Here is a 23,016-nt window from a genome sequence, read left to right on the forward strand (position 1 = left end):
ACAATTTATAGCTCAGCATACTGAAAATTGCGTAGTAATTTCACAAGCTGAAATGTGAACTTTCAGTTACTGTAAGTATTGAACCATTATATCATTTGTTTAATATGTACATCAATTGAAACCTTTTCCTGTTCACTGTCACTCTAGCCATTCTAATTCCCTGAATGATTCTGCAATCTGAATTGTTTTTCCAATTTGTAGTAAAGTGTGGCACAGAATCAAATTGGTGTCTTTAGTTCATTTGCTTCATCTTTGCCTTGATAGTCATTTACTCCATGTTCTAAGCTTGTAATCCTGTTACATAGTTCTTGTAATGTGGCAGTTACTTTAGAATTTTAGAATTTAGAATTAGAATTTAAAGTGCAGAAGGAGGCCATTCGGCCCATCGAGTCTGCACTGGCCCTTACAAAGATCACCCTACCCAAGCCCACGTAACTACCCTATCCCCGTAACCCAGTAACCCCCTCTTAACCTTTTTGGACACCCAAGGGCAATTTAGCATGGCCAATCCACCTAACCTGCACATCTTTGGACTCTGGGAGGAAACCGGAGCACCTGGAGGAAACCCACGCAGACATGGGGAGAACGTGCAGACTCCGCACAGACTCCGCACAGACAGTGACCCAGCCGGAAATCGAACCTGGGACCCTAGAGCTGTGAAGCAATTGTGCTAACTCCTATGCAACTGTGCTGCCCTAAAAACAGCTTCCCCGCTGTTTCCAGACTCCTTTAAAGTTTTTTTTTCTTTAAATCTCTTTAACTGTTGAGTCTTGTGAATTGTGCATCCGGTCATTGGAAATTTTTGACTGTTGGAGAGACAATATCCTTTTTGTTTTACATTGGTTGAAGTTCAGTGTTTACATTGAAAACTGGTTTGAATGTGTTGGTTTGCTTTAAACATCGTTTTATATGTCTGAAAAACTCTGTTATTGACAGTCCATATGCATTTTTAAATGGCTCCGCCATGTGCTCAGGCTGCAGTGCCCTGGACTCTATACTATTTGCATTGTTACCTCATGTACTTTAAACTTGCTTTGTTAAGGAATGATGGCGGCACAGGAATTTAAAATAAAGAAATTCCTGAGGCATGTTGTGATGTTTATATCACTCTATTGCCACCAGGGCTGAAGGTGGCTCTGGTGACTGTTTTATAATGTTAGCTGCTCCTATGTCATTGCCGGTGGGGCAGTTCCAGCTCCTGATATGTTGTAGCCACGTAAAATGGCTGATTCCCGATTAGAATGGTCAAACCCCGATCTAAAATGGCGAATGAAAGAGGCTGATGGGAAAATCAGCCAACAGGACTCAAACGGACAGCTGCAGGTAAAGCAGTGTATTCGCCTCTGGGGAAGTCAGCCCAGACCGATACCTGCGGCCATCAACATCACAACAACCCAGCCATCTGCATATCAAGCAGCCATCCCCGGGAACAATTGCTACACATTAGCAACATAATCCAGACTTTCGGCGCCAGCAGGGGCTGACACAAAGGAAGGTAAACGACCACCCCCCCCCCCCCCCCCGATCAAGGAATCGCCCCATTATTGGAGCATATCGAACTAAGTGATTGGGACCAAGTCCAATCACTTGGAACCAGGTACGAGGTCCGCCCCGAGAGGCGGGAAGCCCCTGGGAACTATAAGAAAAGGGGCCAAGTTCAGATCAACCTTTCTTCTCCTGCTCGCAACCTTCGAGACCCTTCAATAAAGAAAACAAGTAAGTCTTACTCCAGCGATCGCTACCAGATAGGTGCTCCAGACTATCGACTCGTACCAGCCTTTTTGAATCCCGCAGGCCAGACCCAATTCGATAGACCATTTGTTTCCCTGACCTGGTGGGCCATCACCAAAGTTAAGTATTGGCCTTTAGTGGTAGGTAGTAATCTAGAAGTAGGATTATTGTATAAGTATTCATTGCTGTATATAATAAATGATCGTTGATTTAACATTTACTAAGCGGTGTGCTGCATTATTAATCATTACTTGGACTTGAACCACGTGGCGGTATCAGAAAGATACCTGGCGACTCGTGAGCAAAGGTGACAGAATTAGATCTAATAAAACTAAGGCTAATAAGAGCAACAATGTGAATCCTCCAAAATTCATGACAACCTCAGAATACCTTTGCTTAATTCCTAGGGGCTAAGTGATGCACACACCTGATTTTTTTCAAGAGACCCATATTTCAGAAGCTCAAAGTACTCCAAACAACATGGAAGCGATTATAAATGGAGCCATGGGAGATTGCAGTGCTTTGATTTGTATGTTGGGAAAGAAGATTCTTTCTTTTGAAAATTTATCACATGTAAATTCTTGGATTAGTTTTCTGGAGATACCCTGCGATATGTTTTCTTATCATCCAGTATGTCGGTTGTGGCAAGGCTTAAATAACATAATGGGCTCCAAAGCAAAGCCGAGTAGAATCTCCGGCAGCAGCGCACCCCTCTCTGATGAACCGAATGCATTCTATGCTCGGTTCAAGCAACAAACCATCAAAACATTGTCAACTGCCTCGGAAGCCCCTGACACGTCCATATCTACCGTTACAGCTTCCGAAATCAGATCGGCCTTCTTGAAAGTGAACCGTCCGAAAGCAATAGGTCCTGACTGTGTCCCTGGTCCTGCACTCAGATCCTGCGCAGACCAACTGGCAGGTGTGTCCGCGGGCATCTTCAAACTTTCCCTACTCCGTTCCAAGGTTCCTACCTGCTTCAAAAAGACCAGCATCATACCGGTGCCAGACTAGCGCCTGGTGGCCTTGACATCAATATTATAAAGTGCTTTGAGAGGTTGGTCCTGAGACACCAACTCCATACTCCCAGAATGCCTTGATCCACTTCAATTCACATACCGCCACAGCCGGTCCACAGCAGACGCTACCTCCCTGGCCCTACACTAATCCCTGGAGTATCTTGACAACAAGGACTCCTACATCAGACTCCTATTCATTGCCTTCAAAACCATAATGACAACCAAGCTCATATCAAAGCTCCAAAACCTTGGATTTGGCTCCTCACTCTGAAATTGGATCCTTAACTTCCTGACCCATTGACAGCAATCAGTAAGGATAAACAACAACACCTCCTCCAGGATAGTCCTCAATACTGGCGTACGTAGCACCCTACTATACACCCTATACACACAACTGTGGCAACATTTGGCTCCAACTCCATCTACAAGTTTACTGATGACACGCTGGTAGTGGGTCGGGTCTCGAACAACAATGAGTCAGAATACAGAGGGAGATAGAAATGGAAAATGAAAATCGCTTATTGTCACAAGTAGGCTTCAAATGAAGTTACTGTGAAAAGCCCCTAGTCGCCACATTCCGGCGCCTGTTCGGGGAGGCTGGTACGGGAATTGAACCATGCTGCTGGCCTGCCTTGGTCTGCTTTCAAAGCCAGCGATTTAGCCCTGTGCTAAACCAGCCCCTAGAGAACCGAGTATGGTGTAACGACAATCTCTCCCTCCAGGTCAGCAAAACTAAGGAGCTGGTCATTGCCTTCAGGAAGTGAAGTATCATACAGACTCCTGTCTACATCAATGGTGCAGAGGTGGAGATGGTTGACAGCTTCAAATTCCTCGGTGTGCACATCACCTACAATCTGTCCTGGTCCATCCACATCAACATTATGATCAAGAAACTTCCTCAGGAAATTTGGCATGTCCACACCAACTTCTACAGATGCACCATAGAAAGCATCCGACCTGGTTGCATCACAGACTGGTATGGCAACTGCTTGGCCCAAGACCGTAAGAGTTGTGAACACAGCCCAGTCTATCACACACAACTACCTCCCATCTATTGACTCTATCTACACTTCCCACTGCCTTGGGAAAATGGGCAGCATAATCAAAGACTCTTCCCACCCGGCTTATTCTCTCTTACAACCTCTTCCATCAGGCAGGAAGTACAAAAGTCTGAGAACGCGCACTAACAGGTTCAAAAACCGCTTCTTCCCCGCTGTTACCAGACTCCTGAATGATCATCTTCTGGACTGAACTGATCTCTTCACACATCTTCTGTGCTGAGTAACACCACACTCCATATGCTCACCTGATGTCTATGTATTTATATGGTGTATTTATGTTTGTCCTATGTTTACTTTCATGTATGGAACGATCTGTCTGGATGTACGCAGAACAATACTTTTCAATACCTCAGTGCACTTGACAATAAATCTAATCCAATCCAAATCCTTATATTTCCAGAAAGTATAAAATTAAGAATATAAAACTAGAGCGGAAAATAGCACTGCTGCTGAGTGAAGTGAGATTTTGTATTTGGATAGCACCTTTAAAAAAAGGCCCAAAGTACAGGAGTGTAATGAGACAGAAAATGACACCGAACCAAAGAAGACAATATTTGAAGGATGACTAAAAGCACAGTCAGTCACCTTAAATTGGTATCCTGTGGTCTTCAACCTTTTTGTCAATTGGAATAGTTTCTCTTTGTCCACTCTCTCCTAATCCCTGATGAGTTGACTATTCTAATGCTGTCCTGGCCAATCTCTCCGCTTTCTCCCTAGATAAACTTTCTAACTCATCTAAATCTTTGCCTGCCTCATAACTTGCTCCAAATCTCATTTACCCATCATTTCTTTGCTTACTGACCTTCTCTGGCTCCCGCTCCCTATCTCCATGTCTGACACTGCCTCCATTTTAAAATTCTCAAATCCTTCTTTTCAAATGGCTGTGGCTTGCCATTCCCTATCTCGAAGGATGAGGAGGCAAACCACTTGCTTAAATGATGCAAGACTGTAATTGAAGTGAATGCATAAACAACAGTGGGAGTAAAATATACACATCCTTATCTGAGCAAGTCAGAAGTGTAAAAACTAATTCATGCAGGGCATTTTTGACTTATTAACCGTCTTTGTTTTCTTAAGAATACCAATAAAAAGACTGACATTTTGTGACATTGTGCAGTCAAGGAGGACATCATAAAAGGTGATCAAAAGGTTTTTGAGCATTTTCAACAGGAGAGAGAGAGGTGGAAAGATTGAGGTCGAATTTTCGAGATTAGGGTCTCAGCAGCTTGAGTGATTAAAATTGGAATTGTGCAAGAGGCCAAAACTGGAGAGAGTGCAGAGATTTGGGAAGGTTGCAGGGCTAGAGGAGGCTACACGGGTAGGTCTGTCAGACTGGTCCGGAAGGCAGTTAAGAGAGAAGCACTTTGATATGGGTCTGGAGCCATAAGAACATAAGAACGTGAAGCAGGAGTAGGCCATCTGGCCCCTCGAGCCTGCTCCACCATTCAATGAGATCATGGCTGATCTTTTGTGGACTCAGCTCCACTTTCCGGCCTGAACACCATAACCCTTAATCCCTTTATTCTTCAAAAAACTATCTATCTTTATCTTAAAAACATTTAATGAAGGAGCCTCTACTGCTTCACTGGGCAAGGAATTCCATAGATTCACAACCCTTTGGGTGAAGAAGTTCCTCCTAAACTCAGTCCTAAATCTACTTCCCCTTATTTTGAGGCTATGCCCCCTAGTTCTGCTTTCACCCGCCAGTGGAAACCACCTGACTGCATCTTCCTTTCTATTCCCTTCATAATTTTATATGTTTCTATAAGATCCCCCCCCTCATCCTTCTAAATTCAAATGAGTACAGTCCCAGTCTACTCAACCTCTCCTCGTAATCCAACCCTTTCAGCTCTGGGATTAACCTAGTGAATCTTCTCTGCACACCCTCCAGTGCCAGTACGTCCTTTCTCAAGTAAGGAGACCAAAACTGAACACAATACTCCAGGCCTCACCTTATACAATTGCAGCATAACCTCCCTAGTCTTAAATTCCATCCCTCTAGCAATGAAGGACAAAATTCCATTTGCCTTCTTAATCACCTGTTGCACCTGTAAACCAACTTTTTTGCGACTCATGCACTAGCACACCCAGGTCTCTCTGCACAGCAGCATGTTTTAATATTGTATCATTTAAATAATAATCCCTTTTGCTGTTATTCCTACCAAAATTTGTCAACATTGTATTCCATCTGCCAGACCCTAGCCCATTCACTTAGCCTATCCAAATCCCTCTGCAGACTTCCAGTATCCTCTGCACTTTTTGCTTTACCACTCATCTTAGTGTCGTCTGCAAACTTGGACACATTGCCCTTAGTCCCCAACTCCAAATCATCTATGTAAATTGTGAACAGTTGTGGGCCCAACACTGATCCCTGAGGGACACCACTAGCTACTGATTGCCAACCAGACAAACACCCATTATGAAATGAAAATCGCTTATTAATCCCCACCCTTTGCTTTCTATTAATTAACCAATCCTCTATCCATGCTACTATTTTCCCCTTAATGCCATGCATCTTTATCTTATGCAGCAACCTTTTGTGTGGCACCTTGTCAAAGGCTTTCTGGAAATCCAGATATACCACATCCATTGGCTCCCCATTGTCTACCGCACTGTTAATGTCCTCAAAAAATTCCACTAAATTAGTTAGGCACGACCTGCCCTTATTGAACCCATGCTGCGTCTGCCCAATGGGACAATTTGCATCCAGATGCCTCGCTATTTCTTCCTTGATGATAGATTCCAGCATCTTCTCTACTATCGAAGTTAACGGGTGAAATTCTCCGATCCCCCGCCGGGTCGGAGAATTGTCGGGCGCTGGCGTGAATCCCGCCCCCGCCGCTTGCCGAAGTCTCCGGCACCGGAGATTCGACGGGGGCGGGAATCGCGCCGGTTGGCGGGCCCCCCCGCTCGATTCTCCGGCCTGGATGGGCCGAAGACGCGCCGCTAAAATGCCTATCCCGCCGGCGTAAATTAAATCACCTACCTTACCGGCGGGACAAGGCGGCGCGGGCGGGCTCCGGGGTCCTGGGGGGGGGGGGCGCAGGGCGATCTGGCCCCGGGGGTGCCCCCACGGTGGCCTGGCCCGCGATCGGGGCCCACCAATCCGCGGGCGAGCCTGTGCCATGGGGGCACTCTTTCCCTTCCGCCTCCGCCACGGCCTCCACCATGGCGGAGGCATAAGAGACTCCCTCCACTGCGCATGCGCGGGAAGCTGTCAGCGGCCTCTGACGCTCCCGCGCATGCGCCGCCCGGAGATGTAATTTCCGCGCTAGCTGGCGGGGCACCAAAGGCCTTTTCCGCCAGCTGGTGGGGCGGATATTCGTCCGGCGCGGGCCTAGCCCCTCAATGTTGGGGCTCACCCCCAAAGATGCGGAGCATTCCGCACCTTTGGGGCGGCGCGATGCCCGTCTGATTTGCGCCATTTTGGGCACCAGTCGGCGGACATCGCGCCGTTTCCGGAGAATTTCGCCCAAGCTCACTGGCCTATAATTACCCGCTTTCTGCCTACCTCCTTTTTTAAACAGTGGTGTCACGTTTGCTAATTTCCAATCTGCCGGGACCACCCCAGAGTCTAGTGAATTTTGGTAAATTATCACTAGTGCATTTGGAATTTCCCTAGCCATCTCTTTTACCACTCTGGGATGCATTCCATCACGGCCAGGAGACTTGTCTACCTTTAGCCTCATTAGCTTGCCCATCACTACCTCCTTTGTGATAACAATCCTCTCAAGGTCCTCACCTGTCATAGCCTAATTTCCATCAGTCACTGGCATGTTATTTGTGTCTTCCACTGTGAAGACCGACCCCAAAAAAACCTGTTCAGTTCCTCAGCCATTTCCTCATCTCCCATTATTAAATCTCCCTTCTCATCCTCTATAGGACCAATATTTACCTTAACCACTTTTTTTTGTTTTTTTGTTTTATATATTTGTAGAAACTTTTACTATCTGTTTTTATATTCTGAGCAAGTTTACTCTCATAATCCATCTTACTCTTTATAGCTTTTTTAGTACCTTTCTGTTGCCCCCTAAAGATTTCCCAGTCCTCTAGTCTCCCACTAATCTTTGCTACTTTGTATGCTTTTTCCTTCAATTTGATACTCTCCCTTATTTCCTTAGATATCCATGGTCGATTTTCCCTCTTTCTACCGCCCTTCCTTTTTGTTGGTATAAACCTTTGCTGAGCACTGTGGAAAAATCGCTTGGAAGTTTCTCCACTGTTCCTCAATTGTTTCACCATAAAGTCTTTGCTCCCAGTCTACTTTAGCTAGTTCTTCTCTCATCCCATTGTAATCTCCTTTGTTTAAACACAAAGCACGAGTGTTTGATTTTACCTTCTCACCCTCCATCTGTATTTTAAATGCCACCATATTGTGATCGCTCCTTCCAAGAGGATCCCTAACTATGAGATCATTGATCAATCCTGTCTCATTACACAGGACCAGATCTAGGACCGCTTGTTCCCTCGTAGGTTCCATTACATACTGTTCGAGGAAACTATCACGGATACATTCTATAAACTCCTCCTCCAGGCTGCCTTGACTGACCTGGTTAAACCAATCGACATGTAGATTAAAATCCCCCATGATAACTGCTGTACCATTTCTACATGCACCAGTTATTTCTTTGTTTATTGCCTGCCCCACCATAATGTTACTATTTGGTGGCCTATAGACTACTCCTATCAGTGACCTTTTTGCCTTTTCCTGGTTTCCACCCAAATGGATTCAACCTTATCCTCCATAGCACTGATGTCATCCCTTACTGTTGCCCGGATGTCATCCTTAAATAACAGAGCTACACCACCTCCCTTACCATCCACTCTGTCCTTTCGAATAGTTTGATACCCTTGGATATTTAACTCCCAGTCGTGACCATCGTTTAACCATGTTTCAGTAATGGCCACTAAATCATAGTCATGTTTGTTAAGGATGGTAACTTTTCAAATTGAAGTTGGGATTTTACGGCAAACCGACAGCTTCATGGTCTCTTTTTATTTCTGTATTGGTTGTTTTTATTGGGTATTTGTCATACAGAGCACAGTATAAATACACACAGGATGATAAGACATTTGCTAGGTGGGTTTACATTTCGGATGGTTTTTGTTTTTTTATTTAGATGTGTTTAGACTTCAGTTTCTTCTTTTTGTTTTGTTTTCTTTCTGCCTTGCTACAATTGTTGTGGCTGTTGTGTTCCCCTGTGTTTCCTTTCCCGCTTGTGTTCCCCTCTCTTTTCTCCCTCCTGGTTCTACTCCGCTGTTTTTCCCTGCAGCCCTCCTCTCTCTCCCACTGGGTTTGGTTACGCTTTCTTGTTTCCCCCCGGGTCTTCCCCCTTCCCCCTCTTTCCTTTTGCGTCTTGGCTACCTTATCTTTGTCCCTGGCTAGTTAGTTGCTGGCCACAAACGGGTCCCAGAACAGCCGGGTCAATGACTCCCATGTTTTGTGGAAGCCATCTTCCGACCCACGGATGGTGAATTTGATTTTCTTCATTTGGAAAATTTCCAATAGGTTGGACTGCCAGTCTACAGCTTTAGGTGGTGCTGCTGACCGCCCGCCGAGCAGGATTCTACGGCGGGCGATCAGGGACGTATGAACAGATCTGGCAGGTCTGATACCCCGAAGACTGCCACTTTCAGGCAAGGCTGTATTATTTGTTTTTAACTGAAGTCAGATTCTCAAACTGCCATAGTGAGACTTGAGCTCCTTCCATTCCATTTATGTACTGCTCGAAGGCAGTCTCCTAGGCTTATTGTCAGCTGATGTTTCCTCTGAACTGTTTTCTTGGCAGTTTTCTGCTGGTGCCTTCCACTCTCGGGCAGGGTGGGGAGGCACTTCCCAAGTCTACCTCCGCAGGAATGAGAATCAAACCCAAACTGTTGCCGTTATTACGATCTGCATGCCAGCCATCTTGAGAACTGAGCTACTATCCCCTCATTTGAGCTCTTGTCCTCCGAATTATTAGTCCATGCCTTTGAGTTTCTAGATCACTTACATAATCACGTGGGTGGTGCACCTCCCATCCCAAATACGTTTGACAAGAAGTGTTAAATCAGTTATACGTTAATTTATCAACAACCAGAATGAGAACAAAGAACAACAAAGAACAAAGAAATGTACAGCACAGGAACAGGCCCTTCGGCCCTCCAAGCCCGTGCCGACCATGCTGTCCGACTAAACTACAATCTTCTACACTTCCTGGGTCCGTATCCCTCTATTCCCATCCTATTAATGTATTTGTCAAGATGCCCCTTAAATGTCACTATCGTCCCTGCTTCCACTACCTCCTCCGGTAGCGAGTTCCAGGCACCCTCTGCGTAAAAAAACTTGCCTCGTACATCTACTCTAAACCTTGCCCCTCTCACCTTAAACCTATGCCCCCTAGTAATTGACCCCTCTACCCCAGGGAAAAGCCTCTAACTATCCACTCTGTCTGTGCCCCTCATAATTTTGTAGACCTCTATCAGGTTGCCCCTCGACCTCCTTCGTTCCAGTGAGAACAACCCGGGTTTATTCAACCGCTCCTCATAGCTAATGCCCTCCATACCAGGCAACATTCTGGTAAATCTCTTCTGCACCCTCTCTAAAGCCTCCACATCCTTCTGGTAGTGTGGCGACCAGAATTGAACACTCTACTCCAAGTGTGGCCTAACTAAGGTTCTAAGTGGCCTAACTAAGGTTCTATAAAAAGCTACTTTTTATAATTGCAATTATGTGAGTTCTGAAGCTGCTTTAAAACTGCTAAGAATAAGATCAGCTCTCCCTTAAAAAAAAAAGTCTTAATTTGTAGAATTACATTTCTAATCTCGTCTTTTGTTAAACCCGATGGGTTATGGAGTTCAGACTTGTAGTATCTTCAACTATAATTTTAGACTTAATATTTAAGTTGTGTACTTCGTCAACAAGTGCAGTGATATTCATAGACATGCAAATCTGTCACAGGCAAGCATGAAAGTCTGGTAATGCATAACAATTTTGACCTGTTTACTAATTTATGTAAAAAATGAAATAGCTCGTTGAGGCTTCAACTCCTGACTAGATATTCAATGTGTAATTTAGGTATTCCTGGACAATAGCTGTTCTGTAATGGAATGCAGCATTTGTTCTATTAACATCTCCCTGTCCTGGTGCAGATTCAAGTTGAGTTTCAGGATTCGCTGAATTGCTTCTGAAGTCAAAATTGAACCTGTTCCAATTTCAGTTTGAGTGCTGTGTGTTACACATAATCATGAATTAAAATTCTTTGTCCCAACATCCCCATTGCTTGCTTCCAGCCAGTTAATAGGTGCTTATTTAGATCCAAGCCTTGTGTGTGTTGATGCCAAGGTACTGCTACAAACGGAATAAATTGTTGGGGAAATATGGATTATTGCTATTGCTCATTCTCCTTTATTTCTCACCTCTGTGATGACATTGTCAGAAGGATTAAATCCAACTTGGGAGAGGTAGCAAGTGCTTTGTCATAATTAACGACTTTCTTCTCATCCACCCCCCCACCTCCCCGCGTTCCAAACTATTCTCTTCAATGTACTAACTCATGCTGCAATAATCTTTTCCTAGTACCAGGTACCATTTAGCATCTCACCTGGGTGCCCATTGTTCATGTAAAACTGGACAATGAGTGTCACCGTGCTAGGTTGAGCCTCATTCTCACATAAATCAGACATGCTTTTTTTTCCAGCAAATCTGGAAGAAGATCAGGGTGATTATTTTTCCTTCAGTTTTCCACAAACATGATGCAATGACTATGTTGAGCCTGAATTTGAAGTGGCAGTTCAAGCTATTGTCACTAAATAATTTGAAAATTATGCTGCAGGTATTTGGGGCATTATTGCGAAAGTAGATTTGCTGAATCAGTCACATGGATTTATTTTGTGGAGTCGTGGAAGGTTACAACTAATGTTTGTGTCAGTATTTTTCCTAATTACTTTCTCTAGCTCTTCCCCAAACCTATTGTATAATAGACAAAATTTTCAGGTAATAGATATCCATCTAAAATAACTTGTGAATCAGCACTAATTTATGGCAGAAAATTCCTCATTGTAAGTACCTATGTAAAGAATTATTTTCTGTCCCCTTTTTGTGAGGGCCATGAAGAATCCAGCAAGAGTTTTAAGGATACAAAGTAATAACATTTATTTACAATAACATATATATATATATATATAATATATATATATATATATATATATATATATATATATAAATAACAGTAGCAGTAACTTCACTTGCTACATACTCCTTCCTGCTGGTTCCTGAACTGGCCAGCTTTATTTATACTAGGAGTTTACTAATGGTTTCTCCGCCCCCCTCATTGGGGAAGCTCATACTCCCACAGGATTGTGGGATTGTCATTAGTCCCCAGCCAATGGTAAGTAGGCAGGTTATAACACCCCTCTTTTGTCATTTTAATTTTATGCCCCCGGAGCACCCGGAAGAAACCCACACAGACACTGGGAGAACGTGCAGACTCCACAGTGACAGGAATCGAACCTGGGACCCTGGCGCTGTGAAGACACAGTGCTATCCACTTGTGCTACCATGCTGCCCAGATAGTACATCTGGATGTAAAAATACTTTCTTGCATTTAAGTATAGCTATACTTATGGATTTAGCTTAATACAAAATTGATAAAATATTTTGTGGTCCTTCAAATATTTTATCGATTTTAAATTTTATCGAATTAAGTTTTGCGAATGAACAAAGTTAGATTGCAGCCAAAAGCACATGATGCTATTTTATTTATACTAATTTGATTTAAAGAGTGAATTTTAATGACGATTGAACTTTCTTTTGGAGAGTTTAATGATAGCGTTGCTGTTCCAATAGTATTACATTTGTCACCAATTGCATACAGTGAGGACTCTCATTTCAGGGGATATCAGAAAGATGGAGGCAGTTGTGCTGATGATGCCTCCTGGAGTGATTCTCCAGATCCTCCATCTTCTCCCTCAGCCCCTTCTGGCTCGCCCACATCACTCCCACCAACGAGGCCAACTGCTCCTCGTGCTCCCCCATAATCTCCTCTTTCTTGATTGTCTGGCCCTGGAACTCCAGCCTCTGCTCAACACTCTCAATCCCAGATCGCAGCGATTCCATCACCTATCTAGGACTTCCATCATCTAGGACTTCCAGGGCCTCTTTCCTCTGTTGCCGAAATTCATTCTTCAGGAACTCTTACCAACTGCTCCGTCGACCACTGGGCAGGCAGCACCCCCCCCCCCTCCCCCTTGTCCTCCGCTATCTTTTCTTGTGGCGCACCGCAAAAACTCTCCTCCCGTTGCTCTTTCTTTCTTGCACCAGTCCCTGTCCGCGGATTCATCCACCAACCATACCAAAGGAATATTACCTTCCCCAAGCACGCCTGCACCGTTTACCCTCAAATACTATGCTCTTCAGGCAGGGAAAAGACCAAAAATATCCACCTTGAGTGGGAACCATCAAAAATGCGACTGCTCACTCCATGGCCGCCATCGGAAGTCCCCATGCCACTCATAACTTTGTAAACCTGAAAGGCAGTGTGACTGGGGATGCTGATACCTGCGACGCTGCCGTCGCCATCTTTTCAACCGAGGAGTTACGTGAGGCCCTGAGTCTGCCAAAGAAATATTTGCTTTGGTTTTCTCGGTTCCTTTCATCCTACTTTTTGGCATGAATTCGATACGGGGAACTTGTGATACCAATCCAGAATGTTTTTTTGCAAAATATCCCCCAATTAAACAGGCCAAAAGGAGCACTCAATGCGGATACTGGCCGGAGCTCCAAAATGTGCGACCTTCCTCTTGCATGCCAGCACTGGAAGTTGAAATGATTGCCAGAATAACTAATTGTGAAATTCGTGAAAGCTTTTACGCAGCCAGTGTTTAGGATTTAGTGGAGGCATTCGTGGGATACAGAAAGTGCAGAATGGATTTAAGAAAGCCAATTAGGAGAGCGAAGAGGGGATAGGAGTCTCCCGTCAGTGGTAGGGAAACTATTGGAGAAAATCCTGAAGGAGAGAATCTATCTCCACATGGAGAGGAAAGATTTGGTCATGGATAGTCAGCATGGCTTTGTCAGAGGGAGGTCATGCCTAACAAATTTGATTACATTTTTTGAGCATGTAGTTGAGTGCACAGATGAGGGTAGTGCAGTTGATGTAGTTTTAGCAAAGTGTTTGATAAGGTCCCACTTGGGGGGGCTTATAAAGAAGGCAAATGCACATGGGATACATATAACTTGATAAGGTGGATTAAAAATTGGCTTAGCTGGAGGAGACCGGGTGGTGACAGACGGCTGCTACTGGAAGCCAGTGTCCAGTGGCGTACCACAGGGATCTGTGCTGGGTCCCCTATTGTTTGTCATTTATATAAATAACATAGATGACTATGTGGGGGGTAGGATCGGTAAATTTGGGGATGATTCAAAGATTGGCTGGGTGGTTAACAGTGAGGTTGAGTGACTTGGTTACAGGAAGATATAGACTGGCTAGTCAAATGGGCAGAAAAGTGGCTGATGTGATTTAACCCTGAAAAGTGTGAGGTGATACACTTTGGAAGGGGTAATGTGACGAGGAAGTATTCAATGAATGGCCTGACACTGGGATGTTCCGAGGAACAAAGGGAACTTGGCTTGTTTGTCCATCGATCTCTGAAGGCAGAAGGGCAGGTTAATAGGGTGGCCTTTTGGAACACTTGCCTTTATCAATCGAGGTATAAATTACAAAAGCAGGGAAGTCTTTGTTGGAGTTGTATAGAACTTTGGTGAGGCCACAGCTGGAATACTGTGCAGTTCTGGTTGCCACTTTATAGGAAGGATGTGATTGCACTGGAGGGGTTTCTGACGATATTCACCAGGATGTTGTCTAGGATGGAATATTTAAGTTATGACGAGAGGTTGGATAGGTTTGGATTATTTTTGCAGGAGTATAGACGATTGAGGGGTGACCTGTTTGAGGTGTACAACATTATGAAGGGCATGGACTGGGTGGACAGGGAACAGCTGTTCCCTTTTGTTGAAGAGTCAGTTATGAGGGGTCACAAGTTCAAGGTTGGGGCAGGAGGTTTAGGGCGGATTTGAGGGAAAGCTTTTTTACCCAGAGGGTGGTGACGGTCCGGAATGCACTGCCTGGGAGGATGGTAGAGGCGGGTGGCCTCATCCTTTAAAAGGTACCTGGATGAGCACTTGGCACGTCATAACATTCAAGGCTATAGGGCCAAGTGCTGGCAAATGGGATTAGGCAGGCAGGTCAGGTGTTTTTCATGCACCGTTGCAGAATCGTAGGGTTGAAGAGCCACTTCTGTACTGTATTATTTTGTGATTTGAAATGCATTGCCTGAAAGGGTGACAGAGGCAGATTCAATTGTGGCTTTAAAAGGGGGAATGAATTGCAGGGTTACAGGGAAAGGATGGGGGAGCAGGAATATGAAAATTACATTTGCAGAGAGCTGACACAGGCTTGAGGGGGCAAATTGTCTTTTACCTGCTTTCCACATCACCAATGCAACAACAAAATGAATCCTCCTTACAAGACCATACACTTGGGGTTCACTGCTGCTGGCTGAGGTTACCAATTCAGAAAGGCCCAATTAATCTTTTTCAAGCAGCAAGAAGTCTCATATTTTCATGGGTCACATGAACTGCCAGCTGTGTTTCCAATGGGCATATACCAGGAACAGTGCTAGATAGGTAAATAAGGGGCGAACATGTAACCCGGAAACATATGAGACTTCTTGCTGTTTGAAAAAGATTAATTGGGCCTTTCTGAATTGGTAACCTCAGCCAGCAGCCATGAACCCCAAGTGCGTGGTCTTGTAAGGAGGTTCATTTTGTTGTTGCATTGTTGATGTGGAAAGCAGGTAAAATTGGCTTTTGCCAGCATTGGGTATTTACATTTTAAAGCACTTTTACATCGGAATGCAACTGTGCTACCATCAAGATGTGCCAAAGTTTACTTTAATTCGGTGGAGCCCTTTATGATTTTGTGCATTTATTCACACCACGGAAATGCATGGTTTGATGCACCATTGCTATAAATTGGGAACAAAGTCCGTTTTTAAAATGATTTAGCACTATTCTTCTCCTCCAGTCTACCAACACTGCTGACTGCCGAAGCTTCTTAACGAGAGAAATGCATTGAACCCTCTTGAAGTCCCAGGTTCGATTCCCTGCTGTGTCACTGTCTGTGCGGAGTCTGCACGTTCTCCCCGTGTCTGCGTGGGTTTCCTCCCACAGTCCAAAGACGTGCAGGTTAGATGGATTGGCCATGATAAATTGCTCTTAGTGATCAAAAAAGGTTAGGAGGGGTTATTGGGTTACGGGTGGAAGTGAGTGCTTAAGTGGGTCGGTGCAGACTCGATGGGCCGAATGGCCTCCTCCTGCACTGCATGTTCTATGAAATGCACTCTCTGAAAATTACTCTCTCTTGGTAGCATACAATCTGAAAGGTACGTTTTACATTGGGATGCCTTTATAAAATTAATCGGTGTGACAATACTGTCTTTCCATATATAATTCTAAGAAAAAACTGCCACATGTAAAAGTTGTATGTCAATGTGCATAAAAGTATTGCTTAAATTATTTTGCAACCTGAAATCAGTTGCGTTAGGCAAAATGTTTATTGTGAAAATAAGATCCCACTTAATAAGTTTAATGTAAAATGTGTGGATAAGATTGGGGTGAAGAACTGGGAGGTTTCTTTTGCATTTACATTGACAAATTCCATTAATCATAGAATCATAGAATTTACAGTGCAGAAGGAGGCCATTAGGCCCAACGAGCCTGCACCGGCCCTTGGAAAGAACCCTTCTTAAGCCCACGCCTCCACCCTGTCCCCGTAACCCAGTAATCCCACCTAACTTTTTTTGGGACACTAAGGGCAATTTAGCCTCGCCAATCCACCTGCACATCTTTGGACTGTGGGAGGAAACCGGAGCTGCAGGAGGAAACTCACGCAGCCACTGAGAACGTGCAGACTCCGCACAGACAGTGACCCAAGCCGGGAATCGAACCTGGGACCCTGGAGCTGTTAGCCGAAAGTGCTAACCCCTGTGCTACTGTGCCGCCCTAATGAAGTGTCATTTACTACTTGTGAGATATTTCAGCATTATACGGAAGACACTGGTCATTAAAAATATTTAGCTTTCATTATAAATGGTGAGTAACAGTAATTAAGCCTGGCCTCTTGTCATACTCAGTGATCTATTATCCGAAACCTGTTGTAAAATTGTTGCATTTGAATCAAAATAGCCATTCAGAGTGGGAGGAGGCACGTGGGGAGGATAACACCAGCAGCAACCTAAGGGTTGTTTCAGTTCTGTAAATTCTGTGTAAAATTTGTTAAGGTTGCACTTGCATGTTTGTTCTCGATTGGGACATTGCGTGTTATGTCTGTTTGTGACGATCTGAGATCGTCAAAAAGAAAAAGGAGGCATTTGTCAGGGCTAAAAGGCTGGGAACAGATGAAGCCTGCGTGGAATGTAAGGAAGGTAGGAAGGAACTTAAGCAAGGAGTCAGGAGGGCTAGAAGGGGTCACGAAAAGTCATTGGCAAATAGGGTTAAGGAAAATCCCAAGGCTTTTTAAAAAAATAAATATTTTATTAAAGTTTTTCGATCAAACAAAAATTTCCCATTTTACAACTTTGTAATATATACATTGATTGATTGTTTTTAAAAAATAAATAATATGCTAACTAACGGCAACTGCCAACAACAAAATAAGAAACAACAGAAATAGTAACTAAAATAGTAACTTCGTAACATCTAATATAAATGACTAATATATAAACACACACATAAAACCCCTGAGGACCCAAATGAGGCCCCCCCTCCCCCCTGGGTTGCTGCTGCTACCTTTCCTATTTTCCCTTATCGCTCTGCGAGATAGTCGAGGAACGGTTGCCACCGCCTGGTGAACCCTTGAGCCGAACCTCTTAGTGCGTACTTTATCCGCTCCAATTTTATGAACCCTGCCATGTCATTGATCCAGGCCTCCACACCCGGGGGCTTAGCTTCTTTCCACATAAGTAGAATCCTTCGCCGGGCTACTAGGGACGCAAAGGCCAAAACATCGGCCTCCCTCGCCTCCTGCACTCCCGGCTCATCTGCAACCCCAAATATAGCCAACCCCCAGCCTGGTTCGACCCGGACCCCCACCACCTTTGAAATCACTTTTGCCACCCAGAACCCATGCAATACCGGACAGGACCAAAACATGTGGGTGTGGTTCGCCGGGCTTCCCGCGCATCTCCCGCACCTATCCTCCACTCCAAAAAATCTACTCAGCCTTGCTCCAGTCATACGCGCCCTGTGTAGAACCTTGAATTGTATCAGGCTGAGCCTGGCACACGAGGACGAAGAGTTTACCCTACTTGGGGCATCTGCCCACAGCCCCTCCTCAATCTCTTCCCCCAGTTCCTCCTCTCATTTTCCCTTCAGCTCCTCTACCATCGTCTCCCCCTCATCTCTCGTTTCCCTATATATATCTGACACCCTACCATCACCCACCCATGCCCCCAAAATCACTCTGTCCTGGATCTCTTGCGCCGGGAGCTGCGGAAATTCCCTCACCTGTTGCCTCACAAATGCCCTCACTTGCATATAGTGAAATGCATTCCCAGGTGGCAACCCATATTTTTCTGTCAGTGCTCCCAGACTCGCGAACGTCCCGTCTAAGAACAAGTCCTTCAATTCCTGCTCGCTGCCAAGATTTAAATCCCCCATCTATCCTTCCCGGGACGAACCTATTGTTGTTCCTTATCGGTGCCACACTGAGGCACCCGTCACTCCCTTATGTCGTCTCCACTGCCCCCAAATTTTCAGAGTTGCCACCACCACTGGGTTTGTGGTGTATTTTTTCGGGGAGAACGGTAACGGCGCCGTCGCCAGTGCTTTTAGACTAGTTCCCCTACAGGACGCCATCTCCAGTCTTTTCCACGTCGCTCCTTCCCCTTCCCTCATCCACTTACATATCATTGACACGTTGGCGGCCCAATAATAATCACTTCGACTCGGCAGTGCCAATCCCCCTCTGTCCCTACTGCGCTGCAGGAACCCCCTCTTTACTCTTGGGGTCTTTCCAGCCCACACAAAGCTCATAATACCCTTGTCCACCTTCTTAAAAAAGGCCTTTGTAATCAGTACAGGGAGGCACTGGAACACAAAAAGAAACCTCGGAAGGACCACCATTTAAACTGCCTGCACCCTGCCCGCCAATGACAGGGGCGCCATGTCCCACCTCCTAAAATCCTCTTCTATCGGCTCGAACAGTCGTGCCAAGTTAAGCTTGTGCAAGGTTCCCCAGTTCCTGACCACCTGGATCCCTAAATACCGGAAATCCCTTGTTACCCTCCTCAACGGTAAATCGTCTATTCCCCTGCCCTGTTCCCCGGGGTGCATCACAAACAGTTCACTCTTCCCCCATATTCAATTTATATCCTGAAAATTCTCCAAACTCCCTGAGTGTCTGCATTATCTCAGGCATCCCCTCCACTGGGTCCGCGACATACAACAACAAATCATCCGCGTATAATGACACCCGATGCTCTTCTCCTCTAAGTACCCCCCTCCACTTCCTAGAGCCCCTCAGCGCTATGGCCAGTGGCTCAATTGCCAACGCAAACAGTAACGGGGACAGGGGACATCCCTGTCTTGTACCCCTATATAGTCGGAAGTGGTCAGATCATTGCCTATTTGTAATCACACTTGCCACCGGGGCCCTGTACAGGAGCTGAACCCATCTAATGAACCCCTCTCCAAATCCAAATCTCCTCCGTACTTCCCACAGGTAGTCCCACTTCACTCTATCAAATGCTTTCTCTGCATCCATCGCCACCACTATCTCCGCCTCCCCCTCCGGTGGAGGCATCATCATCACCCCCAGCAGCCTCCGTATATTAGCATTCAATTGCCTCCCTTTAACAAACCCAGTTTGATCATCATGCACCACCCCAGGGACACAGTCCTCTATCCTCGTTGCCACCACCTTGGCCAAAAGCTTGGCATCTACGTTCAAGAGGGAAATAGGCCTCTATGACCCGCACTGCAGCGGGTCTTTGTCTCTTTTCAGGATCAGCGATATCGTCGCCTCCGACATCGTCGGGGGTAGTGTCCACCTTTCCCTAGCCTCATTAAAGGTTCTCGTCAGAAGTGGGGCCAGCAGGTCCATGTATTTCCTATAGAACTCCACCGGGAACCCATCCGGTCCCGGGGCCTTCCCTGCCTGCATGTTCCCAATTCCTTTTACCATTCTTCTGTCCATCCACCTCAATCTGTGCTCCCAGTCCTGTCATCTCCTGTTCCTCAACCTTTGGGAACTCCAGCTGGTCTAGGAAACGCATCATTCCCTCTTTCCCTTCCGGGGGTTGAGCCTTATATAGCCTCTCATAAAATTCCTTAAACACCCTGTTCACCCTCTCCTCTCCCCGTTCCATCTTTCCCTCCTCGTCGCTAACCCCTCTGATCTCTCTCGCCGCCCCCCTCTTCCTAAGTTGTTGGGCCAGCAGCCGGCTCGCCTTCTCTCCATATTCATACTGCACTCCCTGTGCCTTCCTCCATTGTGCCTCCGCCTTACCCGTGGTCAACAAGTCAAAGTCTGTGTGCAATCTCCGTCTTTCCCTGTATAGCCCTTCATCTGGAGCCTCCGCATATTGCCTATCCACCCTCAAAATCTCCCTCAACAATCTCTCCCTTTCTTTACCCTCTTGTTTCCCCTTATGGGCCCTTATGGAGATCAGCTCCCCTCTAACCACCGCCTTCAGCGCCTCCCAGACCACTCCCACCTGGACCTCTCCGTCATCATTAATCTCTAGGTACCTTTCAATACATCCCTTCACCCGAACACATACCCCCTCGTCCGCCAACAGTCCCATATCTAATCTCCTGAGTGGGCGCTGTTCCTTTTCCTCTCCTACTTCCAGATCTACCCAATGTGGGGCATGATCTGAAATGGCTATAGCCGAATACTCCGTTCCTGCCATCTTCGGGATCAGCGCCCTTCCCAGGAGAAAGAAGTCTATCCGGGAGTACACTTTGTGGACATGGAGAAGAAGGAAAACTCTTTACTCCTTGGCCTAGTAAATCTCCAGGGATCCACTCCTCCCATCTGCTCCAAAAAGCCCTTAAGCACCTTGGCCGCTGCCGGTCTCCTCCCGGTCCTAGATCTGGACCGGTCCAGCACTGTGTTGAAGTCCCCCCCCCCCCCCCCCCCCCCCCCCCCCATTACCAACTTTCCCATCTCCAGGTCCGGGATGCGCCCCAACATACGCTTCATAATGTTCACGTCATTCCCCCCCCCCCCCCCCCCCCCCATTACCAACTTTCCCATCTCCAGGTCCGGGATGCGCCCCAACATACGCTTCATAATGTTCACGTCATCCCAGTTCGGGGCATATACATTCACCAGCACCACCGCCTCACCTTGCAATCTGCCACTCACCAGCACGTATCTACCCCCACTGTCCGCCACTATGGTCTTCGCCTCAAACGATACCCGTTTCCCCACCAGTATTGCCATCCCTCTATTTTTCGCATCCAAGCCCGAGTGGAATACCTGTCCCACCCATCCTTTTCTTAATCTGACCTGATCCGCCAGTTTCAGGTGCGTCTCCTGAAGCATGACCACGTCTGCCTTTAGCTTCTTTAGGTGCGCAAGTACCCTTGCCCTCTTAATCGGCCCATTCAACCCTCTCACGTTCCACGTAATCAACCGGGTTGGGGGGCTCTTTACCCCCTCCTCGTCGACTAGCCATCCCCTTTTTTAGACCAGCTCCTCACCCGGTTCCCCCACACCCGATTATCCCCCCGACGGCTCCCGACCATCCCATCCCGTAACAGCTCCCCCTTCCCCTTAGCAGCAGCAACCCAGTTAACCCCCCCCGTTTATCCTTAGCCTCCCATTATGTGAGGCCCCCGCCTTCCTGCGCCCCCTTTTCCCGCCACAATTTCCATAGCGCGGGAACAAAGCCCGCGCTTCCCTCTCGGCCCCGCCCCTGATGGCGCAGCTCCCTCTCTCCTTCCCCCTCCCCTTCCCCACCGGCGCCCACATTTCTTCGTGTGTCCCCCCCTTCGAGGGGAAAGAACATTTTCCCCCATCTGATTCACAGTCCCTTACCACCACCTCACTACTTCATTTCAAACACTCTTTCTCCAATCTAGCCCAACTTCTCCTCTTCAGTAAATGTCTACGCCTCTTCTGCCGTCTCGAAGTAGTGGTGTTTACCCTGGTATGTAACCCACAGTCTTGCCGGCTGCAACATTCCGAACTTCACTTTCCTCTTGTGGAGCGCCGCCTTGGCCCGATTGAAACTCGCCCTCCTTCTCGCCACCTCCCCACTCCAATCCTGATACAGCGGATCACCGCGTTCTCCCACCTGCTGCTCCGTGTCTTTTTCGACCATCTCCCTGTCCTTGTAGCGGTGGAATCTCACCACTATTGCTTGAGGTATTTCTCCTGCCTTTGGTCTTCTCACGAGGACTTGATACGACTCCTCCACTTCCAGGTGGCCCATCGGGGCCTCAGCTCCCATTAAGGTATGAAGCATCGTGCTCACATACGCCCCAACGTCGGCTCCCTCTGCCCCTTCGGGAAGACCCAAGATTCTTAAGTTCTTCATCCTCGAGCTATTTTCCAGGGCTGCCAGTCTCTCCATACACCTCTTATGCAGTGCCTCGTGCGTCTCCGTCTTCACCACCAAGCCCTGTATCTCGTCCTCATTTTCAGCAGCTTTTGCCTTCACTCCACGGAGCTCCATCTCTTGGGTCTTCTGCGCCTCCTTTAACCGCTCAATCGCCTGCAGCATCGGCGCCAGCACCTCCTTCTTGAGCTCCTCCACACATCGCCGGAGGAACTCCTGCTGTTCCAGGCCCCATACCAACTGGCCTCCCTCCGCCGCCACCTTGCTTCTCACTTCCCTTCTTTGCCGCTGCTCCAGAGGATCCTCCGCAATCTGGCCACTATTATCTCTTCTGTCCATTCACATCCGGGGGGAGTACCTTCTATGTCGCCTCACAGTGGGTTTAGCCTTCGAAAATTGCCGTTGGGGCTCCCGATAAGAGCCCAAATGTCCGTTAAAACGGGAGGTGCCGGAACATGCGACTTAGCTGGTCATCGCCGCACCCGGAAGTCCCATCCCAAGGCTTTTTACACGTACATAAAAAGCAAGAGGGTAGCCAGGGAAAGGGTTGGGCCACTGAAGGATAGGCAAGGGAATCTATGTGTGGAGCCAGGGGA

The 23,016-nt window shown here is 46.6% G+C and overlaps 1 protein-coding gene across 10 annotated transcripts in view; it reads left to right on the forward strand.

Annotated features, from left to right (window-relative positions):
- Window positions 1–23,016, forward strand: part of numb (NUMB endocytic adaptor protein) — a 277,518-nt gene that overhangs the window by 44,706 nt on the left and 209,796 nt on the right. Inside the window, exon 1 of one of the 10 annotated variants that reach the window (XM_072487772.1) lies at window positions 52–71. The exons of the other annotated variants lie outside the window; for them this stretch is intronic. The gene's annotated coding sequence lies outside the window, so the exon portion shown is untranslated. Of the gene's footprint in view, window positions 1–51; window positions 72–23,016 lie in introns of those variants that run through there. 10 annotated transcript variants of the gene reach the window in all.

The sequence above is a fragment of the Scyliorhinus torazame genome, chromosome 2, assembly GCF_047496885.1.
Source record: "Scyliorhinus torazame isolate Kashiwa2021f chromosome 2, sScyTor2.1, whole genome shotgun sequence".
Classification (NCBI taxonomy): domain Eukaryota; kingdom Metazoa; phylum Chordata; class Chondrichthyes; order Carcharhiniformes; family Scyliorhinidae; genus Scyliorhinus; species Scyliorhinus torazame.